The sequence below is a fragment of the Euprymna scolopes genome, chromosome 46 (assembly GCF_053919585.1).
Source record: "Euprymna scolopes isolate OS-2025 chromosome 46, ASM5391958v1, whole genome shotgun sequence".
NCBI lineage: Eukaryota > Metazoa > Mollusca > Cephalopoda > Sepiida > Sepiolidae > Euprymna > Euprymna scolopes.
Genome location: NC_136527.1, coordinates 89,834,288 through 89,850,242, shown reverse-complemented (window position 1 = coordinate 89,850,242; position 15,955 = coordinate 89,834,288). Strand labels below are relative to the sequence as shown.

Sequence of the window (15,955 nt, the reverse complement as noted above, 5' to 3'; positions counted from 1 at the left end):
TGTATTATTCTGTTGTATTTGTTAGGACGAATAAGTAGACCTAACGGAGAGATAATGACAAGACATCTTTAGGGTAAAAGAAGCCATTTTTATTATATTCCAAGGGACGTAACTCATACAGTTAAGAAATAAAAAACAATATCTTGATTATCCCCCTTTTCATAAAGGAAATGTTTGATCAAGCAGAGTTTTCTGGAAGAGTTTTCGGATATAAACCTCTTCTACAGGTCGTATCTTTTTTTTTTTGGGGGGGGGGGGGGTGACAACATAGCCCGATCTTGTGATCGTTCCAGATGGTTTATTAGTACTGGACTGTGTTATATGTGCAGGGCTGTATGGTTTTGGGGAGCAGATGCTTGCATGCGTATTGGTCAGTGTGTGGCCGAACAGCTCAGTGGTGAGGGGGCATAGATTCACAGGAGAATATGGGTCTTTGTGACTGTTACAGTGCCCCTTCAACATACATATCCCCGACAAACCCGCTTAGCAACAAAATCTCACCCCTTCACTGTTGTTGTCCCTAAATGCTAGAAAGCTTTCTATACTAATAGTTTTTTTCTCCTTGAACAGCTAGACTTTGGAATTCCCATTAACACATAAATAGAGTATTGCTGCCACATCTGGGATGGTGCATCTACCACTAGTCTCTCTTGGATAGGGTCCAAAAATGTCTTCAATGTAACAGGCCACTCTTTATCTGTGCCTAAACCTAAACATAGATTCCACGATCAAAGCTTCTTTCTTAGAACTACACGCCTGTGGAATTGTCTTCCGTTTTCCTGCTTTCCAGCTGTCTATAATATGGTTGTCTTCAAGTCCAACGTGAACAAGTTTCTGATGAGCCGTTCCACTTAAGTTAACAAATTTACCGAACTTCCATTACTATCGATTACTATATTGTTCTTTTGACTACTCTACACTCTTTAACCCTTATCCTTGAGTGGCCGATCGGCCTTGATAAGTGGTGATGCTTATGTAAAAAAAAAAAAAAGTCCCACTTTGTTAACTAAGCTCCAATTCCTATCCCAGCGCCGCAATGTTGCATCTCTGTGCCTGTTTTACAAATATTTAAATGGAATGTGCCCTGATGAACTTGTTGCACTTGTGCCCCCTCAACGTACATATCCCTGACAAACCGGCTTAGCAACAAAATCACACCCCTTCACTGTTGAGGTCTCTAAATGCAAGAAAGCTTTCTATTCTAATAGTTTTTTTCCCTCAAAAACAGCTAGACTTTGGAATTCCCTTCCCGTTACCTGCTTCCCTGGCTGTTCTGATATGCAGAAGTTCAAATCTAATACAAACCAACATGTTGTTAATCTTTCCTAGTCATGGTCCCAAATAGTAGCCCTTACGTCCAACTGGCGATATGCCTTGTTTGGGATGAACATGAGTAAATACAAAAAAACAAAAACGAATACAGGTTGACGGACTTGGTTAGAGTAGGGCATAGAGGGAAAGTAAAGGAGAAAAAGAAGTGAAGAAATTTTTTTTTTGTAGCACATGATAAGATAAAGCCGTAACAATTTACATACTTATATGGCATTAAGAAGCCCCACTAGAAACTACTGCATGGTTCAGAATCTATTCATTAAATGGCAATACAGAAGCCCCAGTACTTTGCACCTACTGTCCCCAGTTGATAGCAGCTGTCTCCGGGTGAGAGACCGTCGAGGTGTCCAGTGGACAGGGGATGAGAGAGGAGTGGTGTTGCTTGGCTTGGTGTTGCAGCCTCCTTAATGGTTAATCCAAGGTTCAGGTCTTTGACTATCAGGCAGATAACGTCTGCCCAGTTAAAACGTTTACCTCCAGCACCCTTATTAGTGACAAGGCTACAAGCATCGACATAGAAATAGAAAATTTCCGACATCTTAGATTATTTCTTTTTAATCAGTGCTTACTTTAATTGGCTTATTTTAGTTGGCTTATTTTAATTGGCTTATTTTAATTAGCTTATTTGAATTGGCTTATTCTAATTGGCTTATTTTAATTGGCTTATTCTAATTGGCTTATTTTAATTGGCTTATTTTAATTGGCTTATTCTAATTGGCTTATTTTAATTGGCTTATTCTAGTTGGCTTATTTTAATTGGCTTATTCTAGTTGGCTTATTTTAATTGGCTTATTTTAATTTGCTTATTTTAATTGGCTTATTTTAATTGGCTTATTCTAGTTGGCTTATTTTAATTGGCTTATTTTAATTGGCTTATTTTAATTGGCTTATTTTAATTGGCTTATTTCAATTTGCTTATTCTAATTGGCTTATTTTAATTGGCTTATTCTAGTTGGCTTATTTTAATTGGCTTATTCTAATTGGCTTATTTTAATTGGCTTATTTTAATTGGCTTATTCTAGTTGGCTTATTCTAATTGGCTTATTTTAATTGGCTTATTCTAATTGGCTTATTTTAATTGGCTTATTTTAATTTGCTTATTCTAATTGGCTTATTTTAATTGGCTTATTCTAGTTGGCTTATTTTAATTGGCTTATTTTAATTGGCTTATTTTAATTGGCTTATTCTAGTTGGCTTATTTTAATTGGCTTATTTTAATTGGCTTATTCTATTTGGCTTATTTTAATTGCCTTATTTTAATTTGCTTATTCTAATTGGCTTATTTTAATTGGCTTATTCTATTTGGCTTATTTTAATTGGCGGCAATTTAAAAAAAAGTCTGTATGACGCACGTCCTCGTTACAGAACAAAGATGTCACATTCCAAAAGTCACGTAATTTGGTCAAATAGATTTTTTTTATTATTTATCTTTTTTTTTTTTACATAGGCATCACCACTTATCAAGGCCCAGAGGCCACTCAAGGATAAGGGTTAGCGAGTGTACAGTAGTAAAATTGGACAATATAGTAATCATTAATAATGGAAAGTCAGTAAATTTGTTAACTAAAGTAAAACGGCTTATCAAGAACTTGTTTACGTTGGACTTGAAGACAACCATACTGTAGTCAGCTGGAAAGCAGGAAAATGGAATAGAGTTCCACAGGCGTGCAGTTCTAAGAAAGAAACTTTGTTCATGGAATCTACATTTGGGTTTAGGCACAGTTAAAGAGGGGAATTATTGATAATGTTTTCAGCTAGACGAGTGTTTCTTGTGAAAGTTTGGCATAGATTGGAGATCAGTCGAGTCGAGCACTTGCCATGAAAATAACGATAAAGCAGAGACAAATAATTATTATTATTTAAGAAAATCAAATTTTACGACTAAGGAAGTCGTCATGTTTTTGTCGGTCATGATGAAATCCGATGAAATAAACAAGGATGAGGCAACTGAAATCGAAATGTCGAGGCCAAATATCAGCCTTATACAGGGTGACCCAAAAAATAAGAGGCCATCTAGAACACACGTTATAGAACCGAGAAAAACAAAAAAAAAAAAGAAAAAAAAGACCCTAGTGTTTTGATGTGATGTTTTGAATATAATAAACTAGTTATGACCAGTTTCATTTCATTCAGACAAAACACTAAGAAACGGAGCCTAATTAGAGCTGGGGCCCGTTTTTTATGGGGCACCCTGTATATATACAATATAGTTTAGTAGTAAAACCGCTAAAAATCGTAAATTTTATTTTCTTAAAAGAAAAACACTACTTGATCGATTTTGTGAATTTTGGAATATGACATCTTTGTTTTACGACGAGCATGTATATCGTAAAGATTTTTTTTTATATTTCATTTTATTTGCTTTTAACTGCCGTCACAAGTGCAAATGTTGGATAAACACGGGAAAATCGGAATTTGACTCGAAGTAAACAGGATTATCTCCCTTGACGAAGCCATCTTCTTTTTTTTTTTTCGAAACAAAAAAATAAATCTAACTTTGGAAATCTTTCCTTTTTATTTAAGAGCCCCCTTTTTTTTAAATACACACAAAAAAGAAAAAATAGTAAAAAAAAAAAAAAATAAAGGGTAAGTATAATTTCGTCCTAATTCAATATTCATTTTGTTTAAAATTATTTCGAACAATGGATGTTGTTTTATTTTGTGTTTTTGTAGTGACGACATACGTGCTAAGAAAATAACGTTTTATCATTTATAAAACCATTCTTAACATGGGATGGGTGTTTTGTAACCATTCTGTACTTTCACCTAAAAATTTAATTTAAAAAAAAAAAAAAAAAAACATCGTGAAACTCGAATTTAATTTTAAAATGCTATATATAAAAATAAAATAAAAAAATAGCATGGTACCTTCCCTCTTTGGCTTCCTTTCATAGTAACGTAATTATTTAGACATCCATTCTTAACACGAATATAGCTAGGGATTCTTTAACTTCACCGAAAGTTTTTTTTTTGGGAGCACCTGTCGTTAAAATCAGAGAGAGAAATCAGTATTTTAGACTATGACCAAAGTAGGAAATAAAAAAAAATATACAAAATTATTTTAATTAAAATTATATTTTCTTACGCAAACTTTTCAATAAATATCTTTAAAATTATATTTTGATAAATTCTTATACAATAAACGTTTTGGTTTTCAAATGACGCTCGCCCAGTTTAAATAATTATGTCATTTTTATTTTCTGCTTTTTTTGGTACTAGTGCACTTATTCATCCGTGCTGAAATAATAACGTTATTATTTCAAAAGCCATTCTTAACATGGGGAGGGGAGGGTATTTTGTACCTATTCTGTACTTTAACCTTACAATTGAATAAAAAAAAACATATCATAAAACTTTAATTAAACTTGGAAATACGATTTAAAAAATAGCACGGATCACTAAGTGCACTAACTCCCTTTTTTATTATTTTTTTTTTAATAAAACGCATTTCCTGAAAAATTTTCCCGTTTTCATTAATTAAATCGAAACATTTCCAATTAAACAATTACGAATATATGTTCTCTTTCACTGTATTTATTTACGTTTTTTCATGGTTCTTTCCAGAAGTTTAATTTTTTTGTTATTTATTTCCTACTTAGCCCGTAGTTTAAAATACTGATTTCTCCCTCTGGTTCTAATCGACAGGTGCTCGAAAGAAAATGGCACCTCCATTTTCGGCAATAAACTGTAGGGTAAATTTTTAGAAGTCCACCGCCACAATCTTCTTTTAAATGACGACTTTTATAGGTTTTCGACTATGCTGAATACGGAAATCGCATTGAAATTTTTGCAGAAGGAGATATAAAAGTTTAATTATGCATTGTATTCTTTGGCGGCCATCTTTGTTACATGCATGTGCGTGCCATAAACAAATCTACATGCAAAAGGCAAAAGTGACACGCGCATTTTTGTATATCCAGCAAAGGCTTTTTTCGCTGGGGTTCTCCGGGGAGCTACTATGTCTTAGAACATTTTATATACCCCTTAAATTATAATATCTACGATTTGCAAAGGGACGTTGTCTCTAAATTTATTTTGATTGACTTTTATCAAATTTGTGCTATTTCATTTTCTCGCGTGTTCGGCTTTTTCGTATAAATGAAGTGAAACTGATCGAAGCGAAGACAGTTCCATGGCTCCCAAAACCCCCTCGGGGGTCCAGGCGTCAAGATCAAAGTGTAGTATCTGTTCTGACAGATACTGCAAAGCTATGACTAGCAAAGACCAGCTATGACTAGCAAAGACCATATGTGGGGGTAACCCCACATATCTGACCTTGGTCACTGAAGGGGCAACCCTTCATAGCAACAGTTTCTAATCCAGCTCCCACTTCCCTCCTCTCGGGAGCTGGATCCCCATTTCCTTCCCCCCTCCCCCTATCTCCACATTAAAAACGGCCTCCTGCCTAATTTGCTGAGTGGGGAAGCAAATAAATAAAGACAGTTCCATGGCTCTCCCGTCAAGAACGTTCAGAAGGCAATTAGCTTTTGATCAATGCGGGGAAACCCCCTCATATCAGAAAATTGCTATTCATTTGAACACTCCCCTTTTTATAGGGAACTGGTTTTCCCGCAATATCTTGGGGGAACAAAACAAAACTAAAAAAACTTTCTCGCAACCAAAGTTAAGTGCGGGATTTCATTCCCCTATGGCGTGATGTTTGACCTCATTAAATTCACGCACACCTGTCACTTAACTTCGCTATTCGTTTTTATTTCCATACTTTGTGGACCAGGCGCGAATGCAGACACCCACAATTTTAATGAACCACCGTTCTGCAGGATCAAACATACCCATTCCTGTGTCTTGATATATCTTCTATCATTATATGTAATCTGTGTTTTAAAATAGTCAACCATATAGGAGCCTATTCGTGACCAGACACACACAAACACAGACATTCAGCTTTATATTATATATATATATATATATATATATATATATATATATATATATATATTCCAGGTAGAGATATATCCAAAAATGAAGAGTAATTGAATTTCAACAAAGGTCTTTGATAGTGCTCAATCAGAGACAGCAAATTATATTTTTTATTATTCTTTATGTAAATACAGTCATATCTTGCTACGATGTGCAGAACGTTTCAATCATAATAGATCTCAGCAAGTAAGAGAAATCAAAAATTAAAAATGGTTCAATTTTAGAGGAGATATAGTTTACCATGACTGGTGTGGAGTGAAGTTACAGATCTTTAATCAATGTGGGGAAAACCTGTCATATCAGACACTTGTTATTCATTTGGACTCCCCTCTTTACTTTTTAATTGTTTAATTTTAACCTTTCTCACATCTTAGCATCGTGGTAAGATATCAGGCTTTTTTTTTTTTTCGCTTTTGCCTGAAGAATTCAGGTTACTTTTTTCTTTTTTTTCTTTTTCTTTTACACCTACAAACACCCAGGCAACGCCAGACGCCCCTGCTAGTCTATAATATAAATCTCACCTGTTTGTTTAAATGTATGTATTTTTGTATGTGTGCTTAAAAGTTTTTGCAGTGGCATTGGACTGGTACTTTACAAAACGCAAGAAATTATTGAAGACACCTCATATTGTTAAGATTAAATAGAGTTATTCCCTTTAGACCAATTAAATTAAGTTGCCTCCCTTTGAGAACGTGATTTTATGAGACTTTACAAGACTTCATTTTTACAGTATAAATATCGGTCAGCCATCTTTGTTTTGTTCATTTTTGATAGTTTTCTTACCGGCCACACATACTGAATAAACGTATCAATTTTATATCCATTTTCATCGGCTTGTGTGTCGTTTTTCAATATATATATATATATATATAGCGTTGTTATGTTAAGATTGCACCTGTGAAACTCAAATGACCTTGTAACAGTATTGTAACCCAACATCCAGTTTACGAATTCTGGTTGCGCATGCATACACAAACATAAACCTAGAACTGCATAAATAATCAACTCAACAATAAAGCGTATTGTTTTACTGTGTAGGTTTCAGCGTCCCAATTGTTTGGGTTTTTTTCGCGTTTAAATTATCCAAATAAACAATTGTTAATACTTTCTGCTTTTTTTACATCATTCATTTCCGCATTGTCTTAATTAGTTTTATTGACCTTATTATTAACATATAAATTAAATATTTGACCCAATGGGTCATGAATGTTTGTTTAAAATTAATTTTTAAAAAGTTACATTTTATTTTCATTTTTTATTTAAAAAGCCATTCTTAACATGGGGAGCGTGTTTTTAACTATTCTTTACTTTCAACTAACAATTTCATTTAAAAAAGATGTATCAAAATTTGAATTTAACTTTAAGTATTATGGTATCTGTTCAGTGCACATTTACCTATAAGTATGGCAAATCACTTATAATTTAATGGCTGTAAATTTTTTTTTTTTTTAAATAATCAATTATAATAAACTGAACGACTCATAGAAATCTATCTATATTCTTTTTTCATTTTAATATACTTTCATAGAAATGTTTCTGTTATGTCAAAAAAAACTATTTTCTTTACGGCACAAGTGTCACACTCATACATTAATTCCATAGCTAATATAGCATGCTGACCCAACGGGTCACCGGTAATCTAGTATATATATATATATATATATATATATATATATATATAATTCATTGTAACTAAAAGATATAACTCTTACAGTTTCCACACGTAACATATACAAGTCGAATAATATGTGAGAATTAGAAGAAATGGTCAATTATTTCCGATAGAAATCAACATTTGCAATGAGGGGGGGGGTAGTTCCTTCATGACAATTTAGCCAAACATGTATGCGTAAAAAAACGTTCTTTCTTGAATTAGTTTAAATATAAAAAAACGACATACGTTAACTTACGTGATCATAGACCAGTCATTGTAGTGGCAGCGTTGTTATGATAAGATTGCACTTTCTTTTTCTGTTTTTTTTTACACAGGCATAATCACTTATCAAGGCCCAGAGATCGCTCGAGGATAAGGGTTAAGAGTGTACAGTAGTCAATTGGACAATATAGTAATTGTCAGTAATGGAAATTCAGTAAATTTGTTAACTTAAGGTGAACGGCTTATCAAGAACTTGTTTACATTGGACTTGAACACAACCATATTGTAGTCAGCTGGGAAGTCGAGATATCAGATATTTTTTATTTTTCATTTTAAAAGTTTTAATTTTGAAACGGTTATTTATGCTATTTCTTTTTTGTTTGTTTTTGATCATGTTCACTGTTTTTTTTTTTGTTTTTTTCGATGTTTCAAAGAAGTTTTAACATTTAAACGGGGTTATTCATACCATTTCTTTATCGTTTCTTTATTTTTGCATCACATTCGCTGTTTTTTTGTTTTTGTTTTTATTTTCATTTTTCCGATTTAAAAAAAATTATAACATTTAAACGGGGTTATTACGTTCGCTTATTTTTTATTTCCTATTTTGATTTGATTTACCCGCTCACCACTACCACACCACACCCGGGCAATGCCGGGTACTCCCGCTAGTATATAATCAATGTTGTAATGGTATGAGAAAGGAACTTGTAGTAATTGCAACTGTTCTTCCTTGAAGAATGTCCTGGATATGACCTTAAACTATATCTGATAGTGAGGCCTCAACTTACGGGCTTTGGGGAGTGTAGAGCCACCCTTTAATTGCCATTGCTCCCAGGTCCACTCTGACCCAGAGTGGTAGTACCTGTTAGGGTCCCAACTATGGGTTAAATAGAAACGGACTTGAAAACAAATATATTCTATCAAAAAAATGTTCTTCAAAATAACTGGATTCGGCATTAAATAACCTGAAAAGGATTGATATGCCATAAAACAAAAACAAAAACAAAAAAAACAACCAACAACTTTCACGGTTGTGATCGCTGTAATATTGTTTTTGGAAGTAATTATGTTTGTGTATTACAATTTTTATTTATTTTTATATAGTAATTTCAGAAAATTACGTTACTGCTCAAAGAAATGAAAAAAAAACAAATATATTAAAAAAATTTTCTTCAAAGTCATTGGATTCGGCATTAAATAACCTGAAAAGGGTTGATATGTCATAAAACAAAGACAGTCAACCAATCCTTGAAGAAAGCATCAGTAAAACATTATGATTTATCGTAAGATATGCAGTTGAAAGCGAATGCAATGCCCCAAATACGACTTGAATTCTGAAAACTGAAAGCCTTTTCTATTGATAGGATTTCTGTTAAACTGTTTATATTTTTATGAAAAAAGTATTTTTTTAACAAAATTTAATATTCCAAGTTCCAACTTGATTGAGATTGTCGGACTGACTTCCTCATCTTGGTTGTTATCGTCACAACGTTTCGGCCATTTTGCCCTCCGGCCTTCGTCAGGTGTTTTGTATCGAACTGGGGAACCGTTTGTTAGAGGTCTTGAACCCAACCCTTTATTATTATTACCGGGGTACCGTGTTCGGACTCCAGCTAGGTTTTGGGGCATAGTTGCTGATTCTCTGTTTTCAATGTTACTTTTTCACTGCCTTCGTTCAGGATTGAACTCAGCACCTTTGGGTAACTGTAAACTTTGATACAACGTCTAGGACCACTCGGCCATATGTCACTAGGAGTCCGAACACGGTACCCCCGTAATAATAATAAAGGGTTGGGTTCGAGACTCCTAACAAACGGTTCCCCAGTTCGATACAAAACACCTGACGGAGGGCAAAACGGCCGAAACGTTGTGACGATAACAACCAAGATGAGGAAGTCAGTCCGACAATCTCAATCAATGAAAACACCTCATCTCAAAAATACAGACAATTAAGTTCCAACTTATTTGAATGAATCGCGTATATTATTCAAACAAATATTTTTTGTCCTAAAATGGAATATGGTTGCCCCATCTTATCCTGCCTTGATAGAATTCAAAACCAAATCTTAAACCTTAAAAGTGATGCTCTTTTCTTTTCCCTAAGAAGAGACATTGCTATTCTTATTTTCATGGCAAGTATTTGTCTGGGCTGCTTCCCAGATGATCACAATTCTTGTTAAGCCACTGTCTTAAGTAATCAAATCCTGCTTTACAAATCACAGCGTTATCTTGCCGTGTGTCTGATAGTCTTATCCTCGAGTGTCCTTTGGATCTTCATAAGTGGTAAAATGACCCTTTACATCGTTATTTTGTAATTGCCAGACTTTTACAAAAATTGCTCGACTAACTACAACCAATATCAACAATTTCCCTCACTCTCTGTGTGTGCCTTAATCTCAATGCAGATTCCATGAATAATGTTTCATCTCCAGACTACTCCCCTGTGGAACATTATTTCACTGTGTTGCTTCCCGGCTGACTACAACATAGTAGTCTTCAAGTCCAATGTAAACAAATCCTTCTTGAGATGTCCCCTTAAAAAGTCAAATTCCACCCAATTTCCACCATTAGCAACTACTATGCTACAACCTTTGGGACTTGAAAACTTGTAAAAAAAACCAGGGCAAAAAAAGAAGAACATTGACTGCCTGAAGAAGCAAATTTTAAAATTACACCTGAAAGTACTCTATATATCTACAGAGCCACCATTCACTCATGCATGGAGTATCGTTGTCATATCTCAGCTGGTGCATCTGATACTATTCTCTTAGAAATAATCCAAAACAGAAGAAACACTCGTCTAACTGAAACGACTATCAATAATTCCCCCAGTCTTTATCTGTGCCTAAACCTAAACAGATTCCATAAACAAGGCTTCTTTTTTAGAACTGCACACCTGTGGAACTCTGTTCCGTATGCCTGCTTTCCAGCTTACTACAATATGATGGTCATCAAGTCTAACATAAACAAATTCTTGATGAGCCGTCCTCATAAGTAATCCAATTGACCAAATTTCCACTACTAACAATCACTACGATATTATCCCATTAACTACTGTTCTCTCCTAAACCCTTATCCTCAAGTGGCCTCCAGGCCTTGATAAGTGGTAAGAAAAAAAAGCCTCAACTTAATAGGTCCTGCACTATCAACCAAACTCCAAACTCTGTCCCATCCCCAAAAATGTTGCTTCCCTGTGCCTGTTTTATAAGTGTTTTAATAGAATGTGCTCTAACAAACTCAAAGGACTTGTACCTCTTCAATGTTAATAACCCATACTAATTTAACAAGCAGCAAAATCACACCCCTAATTTGTAGAGATCTACTCTGATAGTTTCTTTCCTGGAACAGCTAGACTTTGAAATTCCTTCCTGTTTCACTGACTGTGCTGACATGGTCAGATTCATCTAACAAATAGTGCGATATTTTAATGTTCTGATGAACTCGTTTCACTTGTACCCCCTCGACGTACATATTCCCGACAAACCCACTTAGCAATAAGATCTCACCCCTTCACTGTTGATGTCCTTAAATGCCAGAAAGCTTTCTATTCTAATAATTTCTTCCCTCGAGCAGCTAAACTTTGGAATTCCCTTTCTGCTGCATGCTTCCCTGGCTGTACTGATATGCAGAAGTTTAAATGTAATGTAAACAAATATTGTTTTTCTTTCCTAGACATGGAACGAAATAGTAGCCCCTTACGTCCAAGTGGCGATATGCTTTGTGAGGGGTGAACATGAGTTTAAAAAAAAAAAAAAAGGAGAAATGTCCTTAGGCTGTTGGTGACCCCTTTTTTTTCTGAAAACATATTAATCAGTCTTGTTTACGAAAAAAAGGATGCAGCAATAATTTCTTTGTGAGCAACCATCCAAAGGAAAATGTCATAATCTATATATTATTAATCTTAAAATAGACTAGCAGGCTGCCTGGCATTGTCTGGTTGTAAAAGATGCACAAATATTATATTTCAGTTCTCTCATAATTATTAATCAATATATAGTAATGATTTCAAAACTTATAAAAACATAGGACTTGGGTACCATCAGTTAGAATTGAAACCAGAACTAGCTGACAGTTGCATGTTTTTCGAACTGAATAAACATGTTACATTGAATAAAAACACGAAAAATATATCCAGTTTGGTAGAAAAGTAACTTATCTTGCCTTTGATAACATTTATTTGTTATATATTTGTTTTTTGACAACTTTTTCGAATCTATGTGTACAGTAATACAAACCCACGTTTTTTTTATGGAATTTAATTAAAATAATTTAACAATGCTTAAGTTTATCCAACCGAAAAAAATAAAAGTTTCCGTCAGTCCCACACAACTAAAAATGTTTTGTACACGGTTTTATTAATTAATTTAATTAAAATAATTTAACAATGCTTAAGTTTATCCAACCGAAAAAAATAAAAGTTTCCGTCAGTCCCACACAACTAAAAATGTTTTGTACACGGTTTTATTAATTAATTTAATTAAAATAATTTAACAATGCTTAAGTTTATCCAACCGAAAAAAATAAAAGTTTCCGTCAGTCCCACACAACTAAAAATGTTTTGTACACGGTTTTATTAATTAATTTAATTAAAATAATTTAACAATGCTGAAGTTTATCCAACCGAAAAAAATAAAAGTTTCCGTCAGTCCCACACAACTAAAAATGTTTTGTACACGGTTTTATTAATTAATTTAATTAAAATAATTTAACAATGCTGAAGTTTATCCAACCGTAACCGAAGGACAAAGCGATGAAAGAACATATGAAAGTTTGAAAAAAGCTATAAAAAATAAACTGGCATTATTTTTTAAATTGTACATTTTCATTTTTTTTAATGACGTTCTAAAAATATTAATTAAAAAAATATCTTTCTATAACTTTTAAATAATAAAGAAAAAACAAACTCACCTAAGAACTTTGGTAAGTCCATAGTGAAACGAGTTGTTTGTTTATGTTTTTCCGTTCAGTCAGTCAGTACGTTGTGCTGCTGTATGGCTACTGGCTAGCTGACAGTTGATAATTGGTCTCTCTGGCATTAAGTTGAAAATCTCTGTAGGTACCCCAACTTTTATTAGTGTGCGCTCCTTGATTTATGGGGCCATAAACATGACACCAACAGATTATTAAAGAGGAGATATTCCTCTACAAAACGATGCCTTTTTCGGAATTCTTACTATAAAATTTCTTTCATGTTTCTTTCACTGAAGTTTTCAAGTTGGATTTTTTTTTAGAAAAACCACTTATAACCTTTTAATAACCTCACCATGTTATTAAGTGACCTTTTTTCTTTAAAATGATACCATTTTTATATACTTAGAGACTCACAATATGAAGCGCAACAAATTTGAAAAATATCAACATTTTTTTTGTGTAAAAAATAAAGCGACATTTACCAAAATTAGAGGAATAACTTGAAAAATCCTGAAAAAAAAAACTATTAAAGATACAAGAAAAAGAATTATATATCTATAAAGACAAAAGATTAAATTTTATTTAAATCAAAACCATATCAAAATAACCCAAAAAACAAACGAGATATCGCAGGTTGAAGTTAAGGGAAATTTTACTTTATTTACTAGTTTTCGCACCTAAACTAGGCCAGTTTGGGATACCTAATATATAGTAATGATTTCAAAACTTAAAAAAACATAGGACTTGAGTACCATCAGTTAGAATTGAAACCAGAACGTTTACCCTCCATCTCTAGTCATTTATTATGTGGCCATGGAGCTTTACATATCCCCCCAAAAATAATCTAATGCCGATAAATCACATGAATGATGTTTTCATAAAATTGTTAGTTCAGCAAATGTTTTTCTCAGTAAATTGATTGTATTATTTGCAATTTGTAAACGCTGCTCGGATGACAATTTTTTTATGATGAATTGCCAAACCAAGTTAGACTCAAAATTACCGACAGTTTCCAAATCTACAATTAAAGAAAATAGAGTTGTCAATTTAAAGTTTGCCACTTCTAAAAAAAAAAATGTGTCCTGTATCTTCTTCTTTTTTTTTTTTTTTTTTACAAGGTAGTCACCACTTATCAAGGCCCAGAAGCCACTCAGGGATGAGGGTTATTGTGTGTACAGTACGTTAGTTTTGGAGATCTGATAAAGTGTCTTACTTAAGGAGGCGGTTCATCAGGAATTTGTTCACATTGGACTTACAGACATCCAGGTTGTAGTCAGGTGGGAAACAGGCAACCGGAACAGAGTTCCACAGGCGTGCACTTCTAAGAAAGAAGCTTTGTTCATGGAATCTACGTTTTGATTTTGGCACAGATATGGAGTGGGGAAAATTTTTGACAGTGGTTTCAGCTAGACGGGTGTTTTTCATGAAAGATTGGCAAGGGGCGACCGGAGATTGGAGTTCTGGTTTATGGAAACGTAAGGCCATACTCTGATAGTAAATTTATAGTATTTTTATTTGTGTCAATATCATGCTTTGTTTTTTTTTTGTCTTTACGGATGCAATAGCACAGATGGCCATTGCTATTGTTGGTAGAGAAGGTTTCTTGTAATTATTGAAGGAAACAAGCTTAGTCTTGACAGCATTGAATGTGACCATCCATTTTTTTTTCTCCATTCCACTACAGATTGGAGGTCTTTCTCTAGTGTTTCTGCCATTGCCTTAGATATGTGTTCATTTGTTTTCCCCTCGTGCCTGTTATAGCATCAGCAAATGTACCCATCTTTCTGATGGAAACGTAAGCCCATAATCTGATTGTAAATGATCTAAATATTTTTATTTGTGTTAATATGTTTTTTTTTGTTTTTTTTTTACAGATACAAACTATTCAAGAAAACAATGACGAGGAAATGTGTTTGAGAAACGAAAATCTGAAACAAAATCAGACTTTTTCTTCATTTATTGCAGCAGAAGACGTAGTAACAGTCGTAGAAGACGTAGTAACGTGAAAAATGATTAATCATAAATGAGGCGATAAAAAAAATGGAAAATTTTTTTATAAAATATGATGAATTCTGAAATAATTGATAACTATTGGACTAGTCTTGTGAATGGAAGTTGATTACTCTCACGCACACACATGCACAGGGTGACCAAAAAAAAAAAAAAAAATAGCCCCAACACTAATTAGGCCCCATTTCCTAGTGTTTTGTCCAAATGAAATGAAACTTTGGTCATAACTAGTTTATTATATTCAAAACACTAGGATCTTTGGCCTTTTTTTTTCTCCCTTGACTGTAAAATGCTCAGAAAAACAATTGAATGTCCTCTGTTTTTTTTTGGGTCACCCTGTATGCATATAGATATTGTCTAAAACTAACATATCTCACTCACACACACACACACATATATACACACAAACACATCTATATATACAACCCCATACATACACACACATACGTATATACACACACACATACACAGGTAATAGCTGAATCAATATTTTCAAAAACTATTACTAATACATATATATATATATATATATAATTATTTACTATAATAATTATTAAATACCTACAGACACTAGTGTTTCATCCTTTCAAAAATCATCAGTGTAGGGTGTTAGATTCGAACCCAGCAACAGACGTCATCCCTGCCTTCATTAGCAAGGACCTAATCCATTCGGCTACCATTAACCATGAGAAATGCTGTTGAAATTTAAACATTTATTTTTTAAATGTTTTTTAACGTCAGTCACAGTGATCTAATCATTATATGATGATCTGCACATAAGCTAAATTGACAGACTTCATACATGCACACACACACACACATCTTGTTTTAAAATTACATTAATCAGTATTCCCCCTCTCTTACTCTATTCCCCACTCCTACCTT

General features: G+C 33.6%; 1 protein-coding gene and 1 long non-coding RNA gene across 2 annotated transcripts in view; both read left to right on the top strand.

Moving 5' to 3' along the window:
* The window catches only part of LOC145270179 (uncharacterized), a 179,457-nt gene that overhangs the window by 161,932 nt on the left and 1,570 nt on the right, over positions 1-15,955 (top strand). The window lies entirely within an intron of this gene.
* Positions 3,741-15,508, top strand: LOC145270374 (uncharacterized). The gene is made up of 2 exons (XR_013865327.1): positions 3,741-3,918; positions 14,935-15,508. It is a non-coding gene; the product is annotated as an uncharacterized LOC145270374 (long non-coding RNA).